Below are 20,951 nucleotides of genomic sequence, written 5' to 3'. Positions count from 1 at the left end.
TTTGCTGTGTTTTTATCACAAATTCACCCCCTCCCTTTGCCAATGTGATCTCTTGATATTCAGCCAGAGCAGGTGTTAGAAACTTCTCCCAGGAGTGGACTGGGGAGGACATGCAGACCTCAGTGCCTGCCTGGAGCCAGAGCTCTCCCTTCTCCTTCTGCCTGGAAATGTCTATCCCTGTTCTCTGCATCCCATTTTGACCTTGGAGTTAGTTTATTTCCTCCAGGATTGTCAAAGAAGAGAGAGCATAACAGAAATAAAAAAAATTCAGATCCTCACATGCTAGGTAATTCAGCTGAACACAGAAAGACCAGTTGTAAGTAGTTTACCTTCAGAATTTTGGTGAAGTCTCAAGATGTTTGGATTCCTAATCTTTCATTTGTGATATGTAGCCTCCCCCTGCCTCCAGCCCCCAAGTACGTGAGATCTCATTGTTCCTCATATTCCCTCGGACTTGGTTTTTTATTGTACTATCATTTGGTCCTCATTTGCAAGATCACATTTTTCAGCTCTGGAAAATTTTTTTGAATTGTTTCTTTTTCCTTCTTCGTTATTTTGGCCCTTCTGCTATTCAAGCGACCTTCTCTCTTCAGGGACCTGCATGTCCTCTAATTTTCCTGTCCTTTTTTTCTCTTGTTTTTCAACCGTTCATCTTCTTGTTCTACTTACTGAAAGTTTTTTGTGTCTTTATATTTCAACCCTGATATTGAGGGCTTTATTTACTTATTTATTTTTATTTTTAGATTTACATTAAAGGTAGTTAGCATTTAGTGCAACAGTGATTTCAGGAGTAGATACCTTAATGCCCTGACCTATTTGCCCACTGCCTCCAACAACCCTTCCAGGAACCTTTTGTTTGTTCTCTATATTTAAGAGTCTCTTACACTTTGTCTTCCTCCCTGTTTTTATATTATTTTTGCTTCCCTTCCCTTATGTTCATTTCTTTTTTATCTTAAAGTCCTCATATGAGTGAAATCATATGATATTTTGTCTTTCTCTGACTAATTTCACTTAGTATAATCCCCTCCAGTTCCATACATGTAGTTGCAAATAGCAAGATTTCATTCTTTTTGATTGCCAAGTAATACTCCATTGTATGTATGTATGTATGTGCATAGGTATGTATATACATACATCTTCTTTATTCATTCATCTTTTTTATCCATTCATATATCGATGGACATTTGGGCATTTTCCATAATTTGGCTATGGTCACTAGTGCTGCTATAAACATGTGCCCATTTGAAACAATACATCCATATCCCTTGGATAAATGCCTAGTAGCACAATTGCTGTGTCATAGGGTAGTTTTATTTTTAATTATTTGAGGAACATCCATACTGTTTCCAGAGTGGCTGCACCTGTTTGCATTCCCACCAGCAGTGCAAAAGGGTTTTTCTTTCTTTATATCCTCGCCAACATCTGTTGTCTTCGTTGTTAATGTTAGCCATTGTGACAGGTGTGGCATGATATCTTATTGTGGTTTTCATTTGTATTTCCCTGATGATAAGTGATGTGCATTTTTCATAGTTGGCCATTTGGATGTCTTCTTTAGAGCAGTGTCTATTCATGTCTTTTGCCCATTTCTTTACTGGATTGTTGTTTTGGGTGTTGAATTTGGTAAGTTCTTTATAGATTTTGGATACTAACCCTTTATCTGATAGGTCATTTGCAAATATCTTCTCCCATTTCATCAGTTGTCTTTTAGTTTTGCTGATTGTTTCCTTCTCTGTGCAGAAGCTTTTTATTTTGATGAGGTCCTAAAAGTTGATTTTTACCTTGTTTCCCTTGCCTCTGGAAACGTGTTGAGTAAGAAGTTGCTGCAGCCGAGGTCATGAGGTTGCTTTCTCCTCTAGGATTTTAGTGGTTTCCTGTTTCATGCTTAGGTCTTTAATCTATTTTGAGTTTATATTTGTGTTTGGTGTAAGAAAGTGGTCCAGGTTTCTTTTTTGGCATGTTGCTGTCCAGTTTTCCCAGCACCATTTGCTGAAGAGACGGTCATTATTCCATTGGGTATCCTTTCCTGCTGTGTCACAGATTAGTTGGTCATACTTTTGTGGGTCCATTTAGAAGTTTTCCATTTTGTTCCATTGATCTGAATGTTTAGGTGCCAGTAGCCTACTGTCTTGATGATTATAGCTTTGTAATACATCTTGATGTCCAGGGTTGTGATATCTCCAGCTTTGATTTTCTTTTACAGCATTGCTTTCACAATTTGAGGTCTTTTCTGGTTCCATCCAGATTTTAAGATTGTTTTTTTCTGCTATGTGAAGAATGCTGACGTTAATTTGATATGGATCGCTTTGAATATGTGAATTTGCTTTTCCCATACTCTACCCTAATCACCTTCTCTCTCTCTGCTAGTAAAAACAACTCCCTGTTCTTCTCTCTCTCCCCCAGGTCACCTCTCTGTGCAGTGTACCTGCTGAGTTCTGTGGTTCAGGTTGTGAAGATTTTTGTGTTAATCCTCAAATCAATTTTCCAGGTCTTCAAGATGGGTTAGTGTTGATCTGGCTGTATTTCAGGAAGAGAGATGCATAAAAATACTTCCATGCGCTTCTGCCATCTTGGCCCACGACTTCTTGTAGATATCTTCTTATATATATTTGATTGTTGTCCCAGAATTAGACTTCACACCCAGATTTCCCTTTTAAAATAAAGATCATTTTTTTCAATAGATTTTCATTCAAAGCCTCCTCAAGATACAGCTTTATAAATTCCCCATTCTATCCTTGCTCTCATTACTGAATATAGCAAATTATTAGCAAATGAAATTTTGCCTTTTGTCCAACCAGACTTCCAAGCCAGTGATCCCATGTGCTTAGCAAAGTGATCCCTGATTGCTGGAAGTGGGGATTATTTTAAAATATTCTTGTAAATGTTTTTATTGTGTATATATTTTCACATATAAAATATACCCATTTAAAGTGTATTACAATTTAGTGATTATAAATGTTATTGAGTGGTGTAACCATTACTATAAATCAGTTTTAGAACACTTTTATTCCTCCAATAAGATCACTTTTGCCCATTTATAGTTAATCCCTATTCTTATTTTCAGCTTCAGGCAACTGTTAATCAACTTTCTGTAAATATTTGCCTTTTTGTGGAAATTTCATAAAAATAGAACCTTACAATACGTGGTGTCTTGTTCTTGGCTTCTTTTACTTAGCATAATGTTTTGAAGTCCATCTATGACATAGCCTGTGTCAACAGTTTTTACTACTGAATGGTATTTCGTTGTATGAATATGACACATTTTATCTTTCCATCTATTTTGTCTTTGCAGTTGATGGTCAGTTTTTCAGTTTTCAGGTATGATGAATAAGAGAACTGTGAACATGTCCTTGTGGGGATATGTCCTCTCAGTTCTCTTGCGTAGTTATTTGGGAGTGAAATTGCTTACTCATGGTAGGGTAATGTTGAACTTCTTGAGAAACTGCCAAACATTTTCCACAATGGCTGTAGCAGTTTTATCCTGACCAATGTGTTTCCCCATGTTTCCATCAGCACTTGTTATTATCTGTCTCATAGACATCCTTGTAGATGTGAAATAATATCCTACTGTGGTTATAGATTGCACTGTTGTGGACAGAGAAATGGGAGTAGGCAAAGTTCAGCATCAAATACCCTGCTGATTTTACTAAGTAGTTGTTTTCTTGAATAATCACTCTTTAGATTGTTGTAAGCCTTTGGTTAATTTCTAGAATTCTTTTTTTTTGGGGGGGGGGAGGGAGAGAGAGAATTCTTTATTTTATTTTTTGAATGTTTATTTATTTATTTTGAGAGAGAGGGAGAGAGAGAAAATCCAAAGCAGGTTCCATGCTGTCATCACAGAGCCCAATGTGGGGCTTAATCTCACTAACTGTTAGATCATGACTTGAGCCAAAACCAAAAGTGGGACACTTAACTGAATGAGCCATCCAGGTGCCCCAATTTCTAGAGTTTTGAAAGAATTGGTTTTTCTGATACCATGTTGCTTTTGTGGAGATATACCAAGGGTTTCACTCCCCCGTACCAGAAGTCCTGTCTCATCTCTAAAATATTGTTGTGATGCAGTTTAACCTTACAAAATCTATTCTTATTTAGAGATTTCTGAACTCTCCCATATATTTTCTCTTTCTTTTTATCATTTAACTTCTCAAAGTTTAAATTTCTCTTCATTAGAAATTTGTTTTGATAGAAGTATTTCCTAGCCAATCTTCTAGCCACCATGTGTGAAAATATAGTTCTCTTCTCCACAGACTTGTCATTAGAGATGACAGATGGTTTTTACTGGGAAGAGAGTTTGGGGAAGAAGAGATTCCTACCATCTAGATTATCTGGACTTCAGGTATGTTCCAGAGATTGTTTTTCTTCCTGTTTACCTGTAGTGGATTATGATAGACAGTTCAGACATACCCAGCGAGAATATTGCTGGAGCAACAGGAGTTTGAATTCCAAGATGAGGTGTTAAAACATCTCAGCTCAGTGGCAATTCGCCTATGGCAACATCCTAGCTATAGAGGCAGGACTGCTCCCAGCCTACAAAGCGACGCTAGAAAAAGGGCACCTCTGCCTTTCTGGATAAAGTGGCAGCCCAGTGAGATGGATATGATACTCGAGTCTAAATACGTTAATCGCTCTTACATCCTGACAACTCCATGCGTGATGGCAGCTTGCACATTGATTATGTCACACATATTGGCTAGTTCAGATACACAGACGATTCTAAATTATCCTAATATGACAAACCCAGGTAGAACACCCCTTCTCCCTCCTTGGAACTCAAGAAGGCTCCTGGGCATCTTTTCCAGACAGCACGCAAAGTGGGAAGAGGCCCAGCTGAGATCTCTCCAAATATTCTCTTATCTTCTTTCATCTGCAAGAAACTTTTATGTTCATTTCCCCAAACTTTGTCTGGGCATAGTTTTTATGAGATCACTCCAGCCAGCAAATGCATCCCTATTAGTTTTAAAATGTTAACATTGACAGATGACAGGTAGTGTCAGTTTATAAAAATTTTCTGTGTTTCTAAGCATTTGCTTACGCTAACTAGCGAATGTAAACTTGGAATTTCCTCAGCAGGTAATGTTAAACATATGTCACTCATTTTTGAACTCAACATAATGAGTAAAAGTAGTTAGGAAAATCATATGCACCTCAGAGTGTCACAGGGAAATACTTTGAAAGAATCTGCGTATGCCTACTGTAAAATGTGTATAATTGGAGAACATGATATATTACTATTTTAAGAGTTTTATTATTAAGCTTACTTAATGGTAACTGTGTTATAAATGTTCCATTATATTTACTATAATATGTATGGTTAAGTAAATGATACATGATTAACATCATGCTACGTAATATCACTGTTAGAATGATATGTATTATTTATAAGCTAACTTTTATTTATAGGGGACATAAGTCATGTTATTTCTTACCCAGTTATTATAATGTCACTGGACTTTAGAATTTGGTAGCAAACTTTAGTGAAAGACTTAGAAACAACAACTAAGTTAAGGAAATTGTTTTCCTTGGTTCATCAGCTAAATTACACTGTAAAAGTACAGTGTACTCTGCACATGCATGTAGATTCAATGATGTGGCCATTCCTTCCACAAGGCTTGTTTCCAGTGACGATTCTTGACAGAGACTTTATGATGAATTGCATTTTGCCCTATTTATTATATAGGAGAGTCTAACAGAACATAGTTTGAATCTTCAATTGTGATTCGTATCCAGTAACTAATCAAGTTAGATTTTTAGAAAGGATTCAGATAATGTTTTTCTTTATCTTTTGAAAGAACATTAAATAGATCTTCCCATATATATCCTCTGTTTTCTATAGATTATTATAATACATTGTTTTAAGATATTTAGGTTCCTAAATCTTCAAAAAAGAACATTCTCTCTCTTGTGTTACATAGTTGTAGATAAGCCTTGTGCTGGGTTTTGGCATATAGATGGATTTCTTCATGCATGATGGGGCAGATTCCTATCCCAAAGTGAAGATTTATCAACAGATAACTAAGGGGGAAAAGTATGCATAGGCAGATATCTAGTTATAGGTGTTTGCTTTTGTTGTTATTGTAAGATGTAAGAGAAATCGCAAATGTCAATTCAATGTTAAAATAATTATAAAAATGACAAAAACGTTTAAAAATCATGGTGGTCTAAGTTCATTTAAAACAATGGTTTTTAAAATTTGGTTCCAACAAAAGCAGGACGTTTCAAAGAATTGTTCCACTTCACCTAAGTTATCAAATTTGTGGACATAGAGTTACTCCTTTAACATAGGATCAGTACTAATGTCCCCTCTTTCATTTCTTAAACACGTTATTTGTATCTTTTGTCTTTTTTTCTTGGTTTCTATATTTTACTGATCTTTAAAAGAACCAGCTTTTCTCCCTTGGTTCTATCTAATCATTTCCTGCTTTAAATTTAATTTGTGTTCTTTTTATCACTTCTTATTTTCTGCTTACTTTGGATTTAATTTGTCCTTCTTCCTTTAGTTCCTTAACTTGAAGCTTAGGTTTTTGAATTTAGAGACTTCTTCTCTTCTAATACATATATTCAATGTCATAAATTTCTTTCTGGGCATTTTTATCACTGTATCCTATAACTTTTGATGTGTTGTATTTTTATTTTATTTTTATTTAGTTCAAAATATATTTTAATTTCTCTTGAGATTTCTTATTTGAATAGTGTGTTATTTAGAAGTATGTTATCTAATCTCCAAATATTTGGGGAATTTCCAGCTATCATTCTGTTATTTATATTTATTTTTAGTTTAATTCCATTGGGAACTCAGAGCATACTTTATATGATTTCTCCTCTTTTAAATTTATTAAGGTATGTTACATGGTCCAGAAGATGGTCTACATGGGTGAAAGTTCCATATGAGCTTCAGAAGAATGTGTGTTATGATGTTGGATGAAATATTTTATAAATGTCAATTAGATTCAATTGATTGATGGTGCTGTTTGGTTCAACTATGTGCCTACTGATTTTCTGCCCACTGGAGCTATCGATTATCAATAGAGAGATGTTGAAATTTGTAATAATAGTAGTGGATGTGTTTATTTCTCATTCATGTTCAACCAGTTTTTGTCTTGAGTATTTTGACATCCTCTGTTAGGCATACAAACATTAAAGATTGTTACCTCTTCTTAGAGATTGTATGCTTCCTGGAGAACTTTATGCTTATGTAATATCTTCTTTATCCCTCATGATTTTTCTAGCCTGAAGTATGCTTTATCTGGAATGAATATCATTACTCTAACTACATTTTGATCAGTGCTAGAATGGTATATTTTTCAATGTTCCTTTATTTTTTAACATGTTTAAATCTCAAATTATATGATATTTGTTACTGTTTTCTTTCATTGGTCTTGTTCTGGTTTTGTTTTTTGGTTTTTTTTTTTTTTGTCCTTTACTATTCTCCCCCCTTTTCTGGTTTAGCTTAGGATTTAATATGACTCCATTTTCTCACTTCTCTTAGCAAAACACTTATATTCCTTTAAAAAATTTTTAGAGAGTGCCCTAGAGTTTTAACACATATTTATAAGTAATTGAAGTACATTTTCACACAACGCTGTAATGCTTCACTGATAGTGCAGATTTCTTATAGTAGCATCCCCAGTTCATTCCTGTCATCCCTGGTAATACCACTCTTACTCATTTCACTTTTCCATAAGCTATAATCAACAAATATACTGTTGCTGTTATTATTTTAAGTATACTGGTGACTGATAGATCAATTAGAAATAATACAAATAGAATGTTTTAATTTAAATACATTTACTTCCTTTTCTCATGCTCTTCCTTTTTATAGATCTCAGTTTCTGACCTATATCATTTCTCTTCTCTCTGAAGAACGTTTAACATTTTTTGCAAAGCAGGTCTAGTGGCAACAAATTTCCTCAATTTTTGTCTAAGAAAGTCCTTATTTCTTCCTCACTGGTGAGTGACATTATTTCTGGTAAAACAATTTTCTTTGAGGCCAGACCTTTGTTAAAAAGGACAGTTACTACAAGTATATCTCCAGTTGGTTAATCTCCATCCCATGCTTCCCTGCCAGAAGCATGACAGATTTTTCTCTGATTTTCATCTTGAGAAATTTGACTCATGGAGGTAAAATTCAGAATGTACAGCAGTCCCTTTCAGGCTTAGCCCAGGAGTTTTTAATCTGTCAAGGTAGTCCAAGAGCAGTCGCTAGCAATTAGTCACTTATACTTGTGCTTGTTTTTTTAAAAAAATATTTTATTGTGTAAAGAGCATTGAATATGAGATTTACCTTCTTAAGAAATTAAGGGTATAAAATATTATTGTTAACTCTAGGTAAAGTGTTGTACACGTAAATATTACAACCTGTTGCTGTTGTCTGGCTGTTTCTGTTCTTGGTGAACTGTGTATTCCCTTGTCTCTAGTTTTCAGGGTAGTGGCTTGCCCTGTAACTTCAATTCTCTGATGATTCTAAGTAGAGTGGCAGTGGTTGTTTTTATTGAAAGTATAAGTATCGAAAGTATTGAAGTATAGTAACCTAATGTTACATTAGGTTCAGATGTGAAACATACTGTTTTAACATGTCTGTACATTATGCTGTGCTCACCCCAAGCCCAGCCACCATCTGTCCCTCTACAGCACTGTTATAGCACTACTGACTGTATTCCCCATGTTGTGCCCTACATCCTTGTGACTGTTCATGCCATAGCGGGAAGCCTGTATCTCCCACTCCCCTTTACCTACCGGCTTCCCTATGGCCTAAGTATAGAGTTTTTGATTTTCAGTTAGTTAGTTCAGCTTTTTTCTGGTTGTGAGAATGGGATTGATGAATTGCAACCTCGTTATGTGTTAGGCAGGAAGTTGAGACTATTTGTTTATTTGTAAAACACCAATGCCATCATTAAAAAAAAAAAACTACAGAAAGAAATATTTGCTAATTTAACCTTTGATCCCTTCCCAGAAGTAACTGTGACATTGCTGACCTTAACCTGATTTTTTGCTCCCAGAAAAAAGTGGTGGTTAGGAAATCTCTAACACTACTTTATTTTCTAGATTCTTCCAAACTTATGTGTCCCAGGAAATGGCTTACAGCCAAGAACCACCCTTCCCCACATGACTTGGATAAAATTCCCAGTTCATTCTTTTTATGTGACTCCATTAAGATTCACAGATAACCTCTTCCTTAATTATTACAAGGCCAGATATAGATCTTTGAAATTCCCACTTATTTGGTCTCACAAATGACTCGCAGAAATGTTTATTTCCTTATACTAGCTAGACACAGAGATAAACATGTTTTATTCGGCTGACTGACTGAGATTCTCCCTGATTATAAAAACAATCCTTATTATATAATTATCCTGCCTAGAAATTGTTTATTCCTGCTTATAAATGTCCAAAGCAGGGGCACCTGGGTGGCTCAGTTGGTTAAGTGGCCAACTTCGGCTCAGGTCATGATCTCATGGTTCACGGGTTCGAGCGCCACATCGGGCTCTGTGCTGACAGCTCAGAGCCTGGAGCCTGCTTCGGATGCTGTGTCTCCCTCTCTCTCTGACCCTTCCCTGCTCACACTGTCTCTCTCTGTCTCTCAAAAATAAAAAACAATTAAAAAAAAGAATCATACTTAAAAAAAATAAAAAAATTAAATAAAAATAAATGTCCAAAGCAAACCATCCAGCTAAGAAACTCTGATGTTCAGATCTTGGGTGCTCTCCTTATTGGAATGCCTGAATAGAACCATTTTCCTTTCTTATCTGGATTTTGGTCTTTGACACATCTCCTAGAAAGTTTATACTTATTTCTCCCTGCTTTATGAAATAGTTTTAACGACTTTATCATTTTAATTGTTATGAATTTTTCAACCTTAAACTGACTGATAACTTCAAAATATATTAAAACTATTTGGCATTTGCTCATATTATCCCATGCCCAAAACAATCAATCATGCATTATTAGTTGCAAGAGGCAATTCATTTTTTAAAATGTCAATTTGGATAAATCTGTGATATTATAAAGAACAACTATTTTTCAAAATATAATTTTCATTTTGATAGCTTCTATGGAAAATTATTATATTACTAAGATTGTTTTCCAACATTTTGACATTTTTAGAGTTCTGCATAATCTTGTTTTGTTAAATTAAATCCTAATACCATACCAACACAGAGTCTGAAATAAATGCAAATAAACTATATATATATATATACACACACACACACATTCTAACTCTACCTCTAATCACACAAACTTTCAAGATGCTATTAAATGATGTCTCTTACAATCTTATGTTCTGCAAACCACAGATTTTGATAGTCACATTCAATTATATCCTATTCCTGGCAATATACATTCTTTTACCAGGATGTTAAAAATGAAAACCTTTCATTTTTAGTTCTGGCTGAGGCTTCAGATTCCAAGAAGAAAACAATAGCAAGCAAGTGCTTCCACATTCCACACTGAGGTGATACACTGCCTACCTTGGACTGGCAAAGAAAACAGTAAGGAAAGAAAAATGAATTTTTTTTCAAGCTCTAGTTAAGTATTCATCAGCATATAAAAGCCTTGAGGCTGAAGAAGCTAAGGATACTTCTTTCACCTTTGGATAAAGTTGTTGAACTGCTATGGCATTCCACCCTTCTTCCCGCACCCCTCTCCCCCCCACTTCCCTCTACTCAAAGCATCAGAAAAGCAAGGATGGTACTTTATTCTTAACTGAAGTCACTCAGAAGAGTTTTAATCAAACCATTTGGAGACCTTTTATATATATGCTCTGGAGTGAGGAAAGAGCATGCAAGTTCCTGAGGAATCCCTGAGACACAGAGAGATGAGGTAGCCATCACACACGTCCTACAATAAGTGAGTGTTTTCTGCAATCTGCACTCTGCCAAATGAGAAAAAGCTAGCTAGGAATCAACTGAAAGAGGCCCATTTGCAGGTTGATATTACCTCAACCAAATGGATACATTTTCAGAAGTCCAAGGATGAGGGAGGAATCATGAGCTGGGGAGCAAAGGACAAATGGAAAGATGTTATTCAAGTAACTGGAAGCACAATAGAATCTTCCATGACAGAAGAGTCAAATTTAAACATATGCTAAAGTAAAATCATAATTGTACTAGATTGTAAAATCATTCCTCCCCCTGCCTCTCTTTTCTTCCAAATGTTTTCACCCTGGAGAGGACAGAAATGTAAGTTAGCAAGCTAAGGGTAGGGAAAAGAGAGGAAAAGAGAAGGTAAAGACACATTCTTTTTTTTACTACAGACTCCATACCTGAACAGGTATAACAAGGGAGAGATAGAGAGATTACTGATTCTAAATGTAATTGGGTTTTGACAATTAATGAGTCTGGACATTTTCTAAATAAGTCCAGATAAAGCCATGAGAGAGCTCTTAGATGTCACCAAAGAACAGGACATAACTAGCCCCATGGAAGAGTTTTTGGACAGGCAAAAAGAAAATAAAAGACAGTTGTTTTCTGCCTGGACCATATGGAGACATCCTTTTAGTGAAAAGTTAGAGGAAGTTGATGGTGTTTAGCACCATCCAAAATCAGGGGCCATTTTAACCATAAACTCTCTTCATGAACATATCCATTACCATCAAGACACAAAATTTTTAAGTTGTTTAAAGTTTATTTATTTTGAGGGAGAGAGAGAACACAAGCAGGGGAGAGGCAGAAAGTAGGAGAGATAGAATCCCAAGTGGGCTCTGCACCATCAGCACAGGGCTCAAGCTCATGAACCATGAGATCATAGCCCGAGCTGAGATCAAGACTCAGGTACTTAACTAATTGTGCCACCCAGGCACCATATCAAGAGACAGTTTAAGTTTCATATTTCCTATAACTGCCCCAGTACTCAGTGATCATCATATTCTTGGAACTTTTATAACAGAGATTTCCTCCACTTTCTTCTTGAATTTAGTGGAAAATATCTTACATTGACTTTGTTTCACTGCTTTATTGAGATATAGTTGACCTAGAATATTTAGTGTTTAATATCTATCAAGCTAAGTGTATTTATGTATATGTGGGTCTTATTGGCCTTACTCACTAATCCTAAATGTTTTCCCATTAGCCTTTGTAATTCTTTCTTCTCACTTTCTTGCACCATACCCCATCCCCAGGGAAACACTGATCTACTTCTGTCCTCTAGATTACTTTGTACTTTTTAGAATTTTATAGAAATGGAGAGGGAGAGAGAGAGAGAGAGAGAGAGAGAGAGAGAGAGAGAGAGAGAGAGAGAGGGGCAGTGCTGGACCTACAGTAGATTTCAGTCCAGTTTTAAAGACCTGAGTAACAGGAGCACTTAGGGCAGGAGATAGATATCCTACCTACAGAGGCATATTTTTGTTCTATTCAAGCCTTCAGTGGATTGGATGATATCTACATTGTGCAAGGACTTCTGATTACTCAGTCCACCAGTTTAAATGCTAATTTCTTCTAGAAACACCCTCACAAACAAACCCATAAATAGTATTTAGTTAGCTACCTGGGCATCCCATGGCCTAATCAAATTGACACATAAAATTAACCATCACAGGAATCATTCACTATGAGCCCCCTTTTATCTGGATCTTATACTCCACATAATTATTTTGGTATTCATCCATGTTGCAGAGTAGAATTCCACTGCATAGATATTCTACAATTTATTCACTCACCTTTTGATGGACATTTGAGTTGTTTCCAAGTTACAACTATGACTAAAGATGCTATGAACATTTGTGTTCAGTCTTTATGTGAACGTATGCTTTTTTTCTCTTGGAAAAATATCTAATTGTTATATAGATAGATTATAACATAAGTATGGACTTAAGTTTCTAAGAAGCTTCTAAATAGTTTTATAAAGTGGCTGTACATCTTTTATATTCCCTCCTGCAGTCCATGAAAGTTCTAGTTATTTTACTTTCTTACCAATATTTGTATATTTGTTGTTATTTGACTTTTTAATTTTACCCATTCTGTGGGTATATGGTGGTGTCTCACTGTAATGTTAATTTGAATTTCCATAATGATTCAAGATGTGCATCTTTTTATATGCTTATTTGTCATCATTTAGAATTATAGCTAACCAAAAAGGTTATAAAATGGAATCATAAAAATACTCCACCTGAAAGAAGCACAAAAAAGGAAAAGAGAAAAAAATTGACAGACAGAAATCAAGGAGATAATTAAATCAATAATATCAATAATCATATGCAATATAAATGGTCTAAACACTCTAATTAAAAGAGATTGTTAGATTGGATAAAATAATAAGATCCAACTATTGTTGCCTAAAAGAAACCCACTTTAAATGTAAATATAGCAATGGTAAAAAAATAATGGGATGGGAGACAATAACATACTAACATTAGTGAAAACAATGCTGAAATAGCTGTAGTAATTTCAGACATAATAGATTTCAAAACTAAGAATATTACAGGGTGTAAAGAGAGTCATTTCATAACGATAAAGGGGAACATTTCATCCAGCCTTAGTATATAAGAGTCCTAAATGTGTGTGCATCAAATAACAGTTTCAAAATACAAGAAAAAGAAACTGATGATACTATAAGAAAAAATACAGAGAAATCCACATCTATAGGGCCAGATTGAATCCTTTTCTCAATTACTTGTAAAATAAATATGTTGTCCTCAAGGTTACTAAAAACATGAACAAGACTACTAGCCAATATGAACTCTCTGATAATTACAGACTATTCCGTTTAACAACAGAATACACATTTATTTCATGTACACACATGGCATTACCAAGAAGGGCTACATTCTGAGCCAGAAAAGAAGTCTCAAGTTAAAGGTCTCAAACAAAGGATGTTCTCTGACTAAAACGAAATTAAATGAGTAACCAATAACAATGAAATTCTGGAAAAATCCCTAAATATTTGGAAACAGCGCAATTTTTAAAATAATCCATGGATCAAAGAACACAGGAAAAATAAATTAGCAAATATTCTGATCTGACTAAAAATGAAACAACATATCAAAAAATTTGAGATGCAGTTAAAACTGTACTTAAAAACAAAATTATAGCACTAAAAACTATAAGAAAAGAACATTATCAAATGAGTAATCTTCTATGTTAAGAAATGCAAACTCTGAGAAAATTAAATCTTAAGGAAAGAGAACTGATGTAATAAATGTGGAAAATAGAAATAAATGGTAATAAAAAAATTAAAAGTGAAAGCTGCTTTTTTGAGGGTAACAATGAAATTTATCAACCTCTAACCAGATTGATAAAGAAAATAGGAGAGAAGACACAAATGACCAAATTAGGAATGAGTGATATCACGACAAATTGTATCCCATTCAAAGAACAATAAGGAAATAAAATGAGTTTTATGCCAATAAATTTGTCAATGAACTAGAAAATGTCCTTGAAAGACACAAACCAACAAAGTTTACTCAAAAAATTGACATTTTGGACCACCCTAGATCTATTAAGGAAGTTGAATTATTAGTTAAAGCCTTCCCATAAAGAAAAATCTAAGATGAGATACCTTCACTGGAAAATTCTACAAAATATTTAAGGAAAAGATAATACCAGTTCTACCAGAAGTCTTCCAGAAAGTTGAGGAGAAAGGAACACCTCTCAGCTCTGTAAGTTCATTATGATCCTGATGCAAAAACCAGATAAAAACATTACAAGAAAAGAAAACTAAAGATGAATACCCTTTATGAACATAAAGGTAAAAATTACCAACAGAATTTTAGAAATCAAATTTAAGAGTAAACCAAATAGGGCTTATCCCAGGGATGCCTGTTTAAGATTTAAAAATTGACCAGTGTAATTTTCTTTATTCACAGCTCACAAATGTAAAACCATATGATTGCCTGAACTGGTGCAGAAAAATGATTAGCAAAATACATCACCTATTTCTGGTGAACACTTTTAACAAAGTAAGCATAGAAGTGAACTTCAGACTGTAAGGAGATAATGAGTTGGTTTACTACTAGAGTAGAAAAGCTCTTTATTTCTAGTAATGCCTGGATGTCTGGTTTGTGACTTTTAGACCGCATAACGGCATCTGAGTTTATTGCATATTGTTTTAGGGTAGGAAACCCTCCTGATGACCCTAATGATCAGTTTCTTTACAGATGCTTGCAACTGGCCTAACCACTTTGACAAGCCTGTGTGACCAATTAAATGGCCAATGGAAGCTTCTCAGGGAACTGTCCTGAAGCCAGAATTCCTTGTACAGATCAGCTTGTTCAAGACGGAGACACAGGATGATACATGTGTGATACAGACTTATGCATGCCTGGGAAATCTGTTGTGGAGTGTCTCTCAGATACCTGTCGCTTGCTTGCAATCTCTTTTTGCTTTTGTACCTTCTTCTTTGCCTCTAAGTAATAGTCTCAGATTTGTGTTCGCTGTAGAGTCTGATTGAATGCTTTCAAATATCCACATGGGGGGAAAAAAATCTCTGCAACCTGACAAAGGGCATATATGAAAAACTAACAGTTTATACTTAATAGTGGAAGACTGAATGCTTTATCTCTAAGATTAGGAACAAAGCAAGGTGGTACATTTTCATTATTTCTATTCAACATTATACTGCATTCAGGTAGAAAAAGAATAAAAGGTAATCATCTTTGTAAATAACCCTACAAAATTTATAAAGAAAGCTATCAGAACTAGTAAATGAATTTAATGAAATTGCAAGGATAGAAGATCAATTTACAAAATTCATCATATTTCTATTGAATTAGTAGTGAACAACTGGGACTTGTTTGATATAATAGAATGATAATCTTATCAAAAAATGAAATATTTAGATAGAAATTTGACAAAAGAAGTGTGAGTTCCCTACAATGAAAAATTATAAAATCTAGCTGGGATAAAATAAAGATCTGAAAAATGGAGAAATGTCTTATATTCATAATTTGAATGACTCTGTATTGTTAAAATATCAATTCTCTGCAAATTCTTATTTAGACTCAGTGAAATCCCAATCAAAATCTTAGTAGACTTTATTTTAGAAATTAACAATTTGTTTCTGATATTTATATGAAATTACAAGACATTTAATTTTCAAAAGACACTGTTATAGAAACAAAAAGGGAACCAAAGGCCTGGGGAAAATATTTGTTTGACTTATATCTGAGAAAGAACTTTTGTCTCGAATATATATAGAATTAATCCAATTCAATAATTAAAAGATAACAAAACTTAAAATGGGTAAAAGATTTTAACACTCTTATTTTTATTTTTAATTTTTTATGTAGGTAAGTCCTGCATAGCTTACATTTTTTTGAGCTACCAGCACCCATCACAGTTAGTAAAGATGTTTTACCTATGTCTAAACCTATTGAGAAAAATTTAAGTTAAATCTGTTGCCACAGAATTTAAAGTTTTTCTATAGTCTTTATGAAAGTTATCAATGGAATAAACTAATGTGAATATTCAGACCACTGACTACAGCAGTTAAGCAATACTGTAACTCTCTTCCTGTTCAATCTTGGTGCCTTTTTTGCTTGGTAGTCTAGACATAGCCTGTGTTTCTTAGACATGTTTATAAATGGATTGGAAAGGTGGTCTAAATAAAGGCATTACTGAAATACAAAGCATCTTTTTGTTATACATTGTTGTTATTAAGAAAGGATTCCAAAAGAGGGTTTCTGGCAGCGAGTCATATATTCTGACAGATGTTTTCTACAGATGAGAGTTCAGCTCCACCTTTCTCAAAAATGTAAGTTTTAGGAGTGGCCTTTCTTACAGAGCCCTTGGGAAATAAGTTGTAGTGTAGACTGTGTTTCTTAAAACAACTCCTATCATGTTTGAAAGCTAATGGCAAGTTGTTTTCTTTTTTTTCCAGTAAATAAGAGATTTTGAAACTTTAAAACTTTCAACCTAGTTTGCTCCTTGATTCCAAGTCTTGCAAGAGAACTTAAAAATAAAGGAATGAGGGAACACTAAGAAAGCTAATTTTACCTTGTGAATGTGAAACTGAGAGTGAAGACAGAGATTCTTTGTGTCTAAAATATGGATGAGGCTTAAGAAATTTCCTGATCAAATCTCTTTTTTTTTTCATAGGTAAGGAAACTGAAGCCTCACTGAAGTGAGTAGGTGTAAGAAGCAAGGAGTGGAAATCAAGCCTCAGGGCTACTTCTAGTTCAGTGTTCCTCCGTTAAACTTTCTGGAAAGACAGAAGAAATAATCCCTGACAACATAATTAAAAGGTCAAATAAATTGCCCAATGTCATATAGCTGGAAAGTGGGAATGACGGGACGAGACTCTATCTATCTGAGAACCCAAAGCCCATTACTTATACACTCATATATTTATATATTGTTATAAAATGAATTGAAATGTGTTTTTGTTAAAATATATTTGAGTTTCATGAAAGAAACTTTCTGGTGTGCCTCATCATTGTATTTAGCATACCATAAGTATGCCATATTTATTGATTCTAATATACATAATGTTTAACCTGATTGCATAACAACTATTTGCTTAGAAGACAGTGGACATTTGTGTTGGTTATAATTCTCCGACAACAAGAACTACCTCTTCTGAAACTCTCTTAGAGATGTCTTTTTCATTACCCAAAATGCTCTGGAGTGGTGAAGGAAATATCTAGCTGATTTAATTTACTCATAGGAAAAAAAATAATAAAAGAATGGTATAGATTTCTATTAATATATGGGGATAAACCTATTCAACTCTATTCATTGATTTTATTTCCCTAGAGGAATTAAGAGGGATTGGGCTGAAAGAAAGGTGAGAAAATGAGTGAAGGAAATTTTCCTTTGTATAAATACATTTATCTTGATTCTTTTTGTGATTTGGGATTTATTCCTTGAGCATCTCTCTCCAATTACAATTTCTCATTTCCTATTTATTTTTTTAACTCCTCAGTTCTCATTTTTAAAAATATATTTACTGTAATCTAATTATTGCCCATAAATTTAGTCCTAAATTCCAATGGTTTATTGTATTGATAATCAATATGAAGTTTTGAAGCTATTTAGTAGTGAGACCACATAGTAGGTATACTTGTTTATACTTGCCTCCCATACATATGCTAAAAATTAGCCATGCCTTAAAAATACAGCACATGAAGAACTGTATAAAACAGTACTTCTGCCAAGCATAATCTCAAGTTTTAAATTCTTTACAAGTACTCACAATTATGTCTGCTAAGTACTTTTAAAATTTCCTTCAACATACTGCAGTGATTAAGGTCAGACACTACAAAGCTGACATATTTTACACATTTTTAAAGTCTAGCATGTGTGTGTTGTGAGTTTGTTGTAATTGTATGTGCATTTGGATAAATGAAGTCTATGTCTCCATGTAGTCTTTGCTTAATTGCAATTCAAAAAAGAAAGTCAACTGTGGCTGCTTTAATACATTTTTAATCATTCCATTTAAACAATTGTTTAAATCATAAAGCTTAAAATATATTCAAACAGAAGAATAAGTTTAATTAATCTTATTAAATTACACCAAAGCAAAGATGTCAGTAACATATTAATAAAGAATAATGATTATATGAAATATTTTGTAAAATCTGTGAAAATAAACTTAGTAAATAATTTTGAAAAGAATTCAGTAAAATTCTTTTACTAAAAATGAATAAAGGAAATGAAGTTGCAAATTAATGTAAGAAGGGATGTAAATAGCAAACACAAAAAGACCCTCACCTTCATTATTTTAACATAAACTTGTTTATAAGCAGGGGAGGGGCAAAGGGAGAGGGAGAGAGAATGAATCTTAAGCAGGCTTCACACCCAGTGAGGAGCCTAATAAGGGGCTCAGTCTCAGGACTATGAATTCATGACCTGAGCCAAAATCAAGAGTCAGACACTTAAAAGACTGAGCCACCCAGGTACCCACAGAATGAAACTTTTTAAACAAAGCTACTTAATTATATTAAAAAAAAAAAAAGTAACATTCAGTGGTGGGAAGGGTGTGGTAATGAGAGCACACATAAATATTAGAGTTGATATGGGTTTAAGAGGAATCTTGGAATATGTATATAATTTTATTTATTTTTTATGGTTTTTTAAAAATTTATTATTGAGACAGAAACAGAGCATGAGTGGGAGAGGTGCAGAGAGAGAGGGAGACACAGAATCCAAAGCAGGCTCCAGGTTCTGAGCTATCAGCACAGAGCCCGATGTGGGGCTCGAACCCACTAACCATGAGATCATGACCTGAGCGGAAGTCGGCCACCCAACCAACTGAGCCACCCAGGCACCCCTATGTATATAATTTTAAAATTTGACAGTCCTTGCCCCAGTAATTCAACTTCTAAGAATCTATTCTTCAGTTCCACTAGCCCGACAGCACACATAAACAAAAATACATACCCATAATCCTCATGCAGAGCAATACTTTTTGGAAACATTACTTACAGTTTCAGTGTCAGTTAACAATAAAATGAGAAACAAACCATAGCACCTCCATTCAAAGTTTAGTAAAACTAGTAAATCATATGATGTATTGACCTTTAAAGCTACACATTATATTTATTAAGTGGATAAAAAAACCCAAACCAATGTCCGCAGCATGATTTCAATTTGTAAACAAATAAACTAATCAATGAATATAATAAATATAATATAAGTATAAGCTAAATGTACTAAAGTACGTATGTGCACATGGAAGTCAGAAAAGCATATTCAGGAAAATCAGTAGTGATTACTTATGGGGAATGAATTGGACCAAGTCAAACATAAGAATGACTTTCATGAGTAAATTAGAAAGAAAAATTTTGAGGTTATTGGTGATTTTTCCATTTTTCTGAATCCATGTTTAAAAAGTAAGAGAAAGAAGGGGAGCCTGGGTGGCTCACTTGGTTTAGCATCCAAATTCAGCTCAAGTCATGATATTTGTGAGTTCAAGCCCCTCATTGGGCAACAGGGTTTGGGCTCTGTGCAGACAGCTCATAGCCTGAAGCCTGCTTTAGATTTTGTGTTCCCCTCTCCCTGCCCACCCCCTTCTTGCATTCCAAATCTCTCTCTCTCAATGTGTTTAAATAAACATTAAAAAAAAGTAAGAGAAAGGAAATATTATGGTATAGTGGCTATTGGTGTATAGATTTATAGTAATACATTTCATCTATTATCATAAATAAAATTAAGGAATACTGCATTTGTGGGGGAACCAAAGAAAATATGTATTTGGACTATGGCCCAGTAGAATTAGCCCTACTGGAAATCGCTAGTCTCTGGAAACTAGTTAAATATCTATGATGATATTTCTTTGGACTCAAGTTTAGCTAGGGATAGTTATAAGGTGATATATTAGGTGATAGGCAAAATATGGCACCATGAGAATTAGGTATATCTGTGAATACGTAAAGATCCAAGTATATATAAAGCATCAAAGAGCTACTGCTAGTTAGAAACTTTAACCAACGGTTTGAGTTACAGGTCTCCATGACCTTGGATATATGTGGGAAAGAAGACAGAATATCAGGGCATAACATAGTGTATGATCCAGTTATTGAAATAAGCATAAGAAATGAGAAGACACAATCCCAAAGAATAAGACAAAGACCACAAAATATAAATTTGATGTTGATTTTCTGAGCTACACACTCAGAAGATCTGTTTAGAACAGGCAGACAATGCACTTGAATAAGAAAAGATCTATCTTACATCTTTGCTTACAATTTGATTTCACCACCAGTAAAATATGAATTATTTTTCTTTCTGTCATCAAATAATGGACGCTTCCCAACTTTCCTATTGCTCCCAATGGCACCATAATTTTTTAGTCCACTAGTCTGAAAATTTAGATTGTCTGTTACTTCTCCATTACCAACTTCCACATATTTTGACAACCATAAATGAAGTCCACATGTCTTTATTTCATTCTAATTACTAAAATAGTCTTCTGACTTATCTTTCTTTTTCCAATCAACCCTCCACTGAAGTATCAACAAATTGTTTTTCACGTTAAATATTTTTTACAGAGTCTCTACTAGGGTTCCCAAGAACACCAGCTGT

This window comes from Suricata suricatta, chromosome 2, assembly GCF_006229205.1.
Source record: "Suricata suricatta isolate VVHF042 chromosome 2, meerkat_22Aug2017_6uvM2_HiC, whole genome shotgun sequence".
Taxonomy (NCBI): Eukaryota; Metazoa; Chordata; class Mammalia; order Carnivora; family Herpestidae; genus Suricata; species Suricata suricatta.
This window is presented reverse-complemented; position numbering follows the sequence as displayed.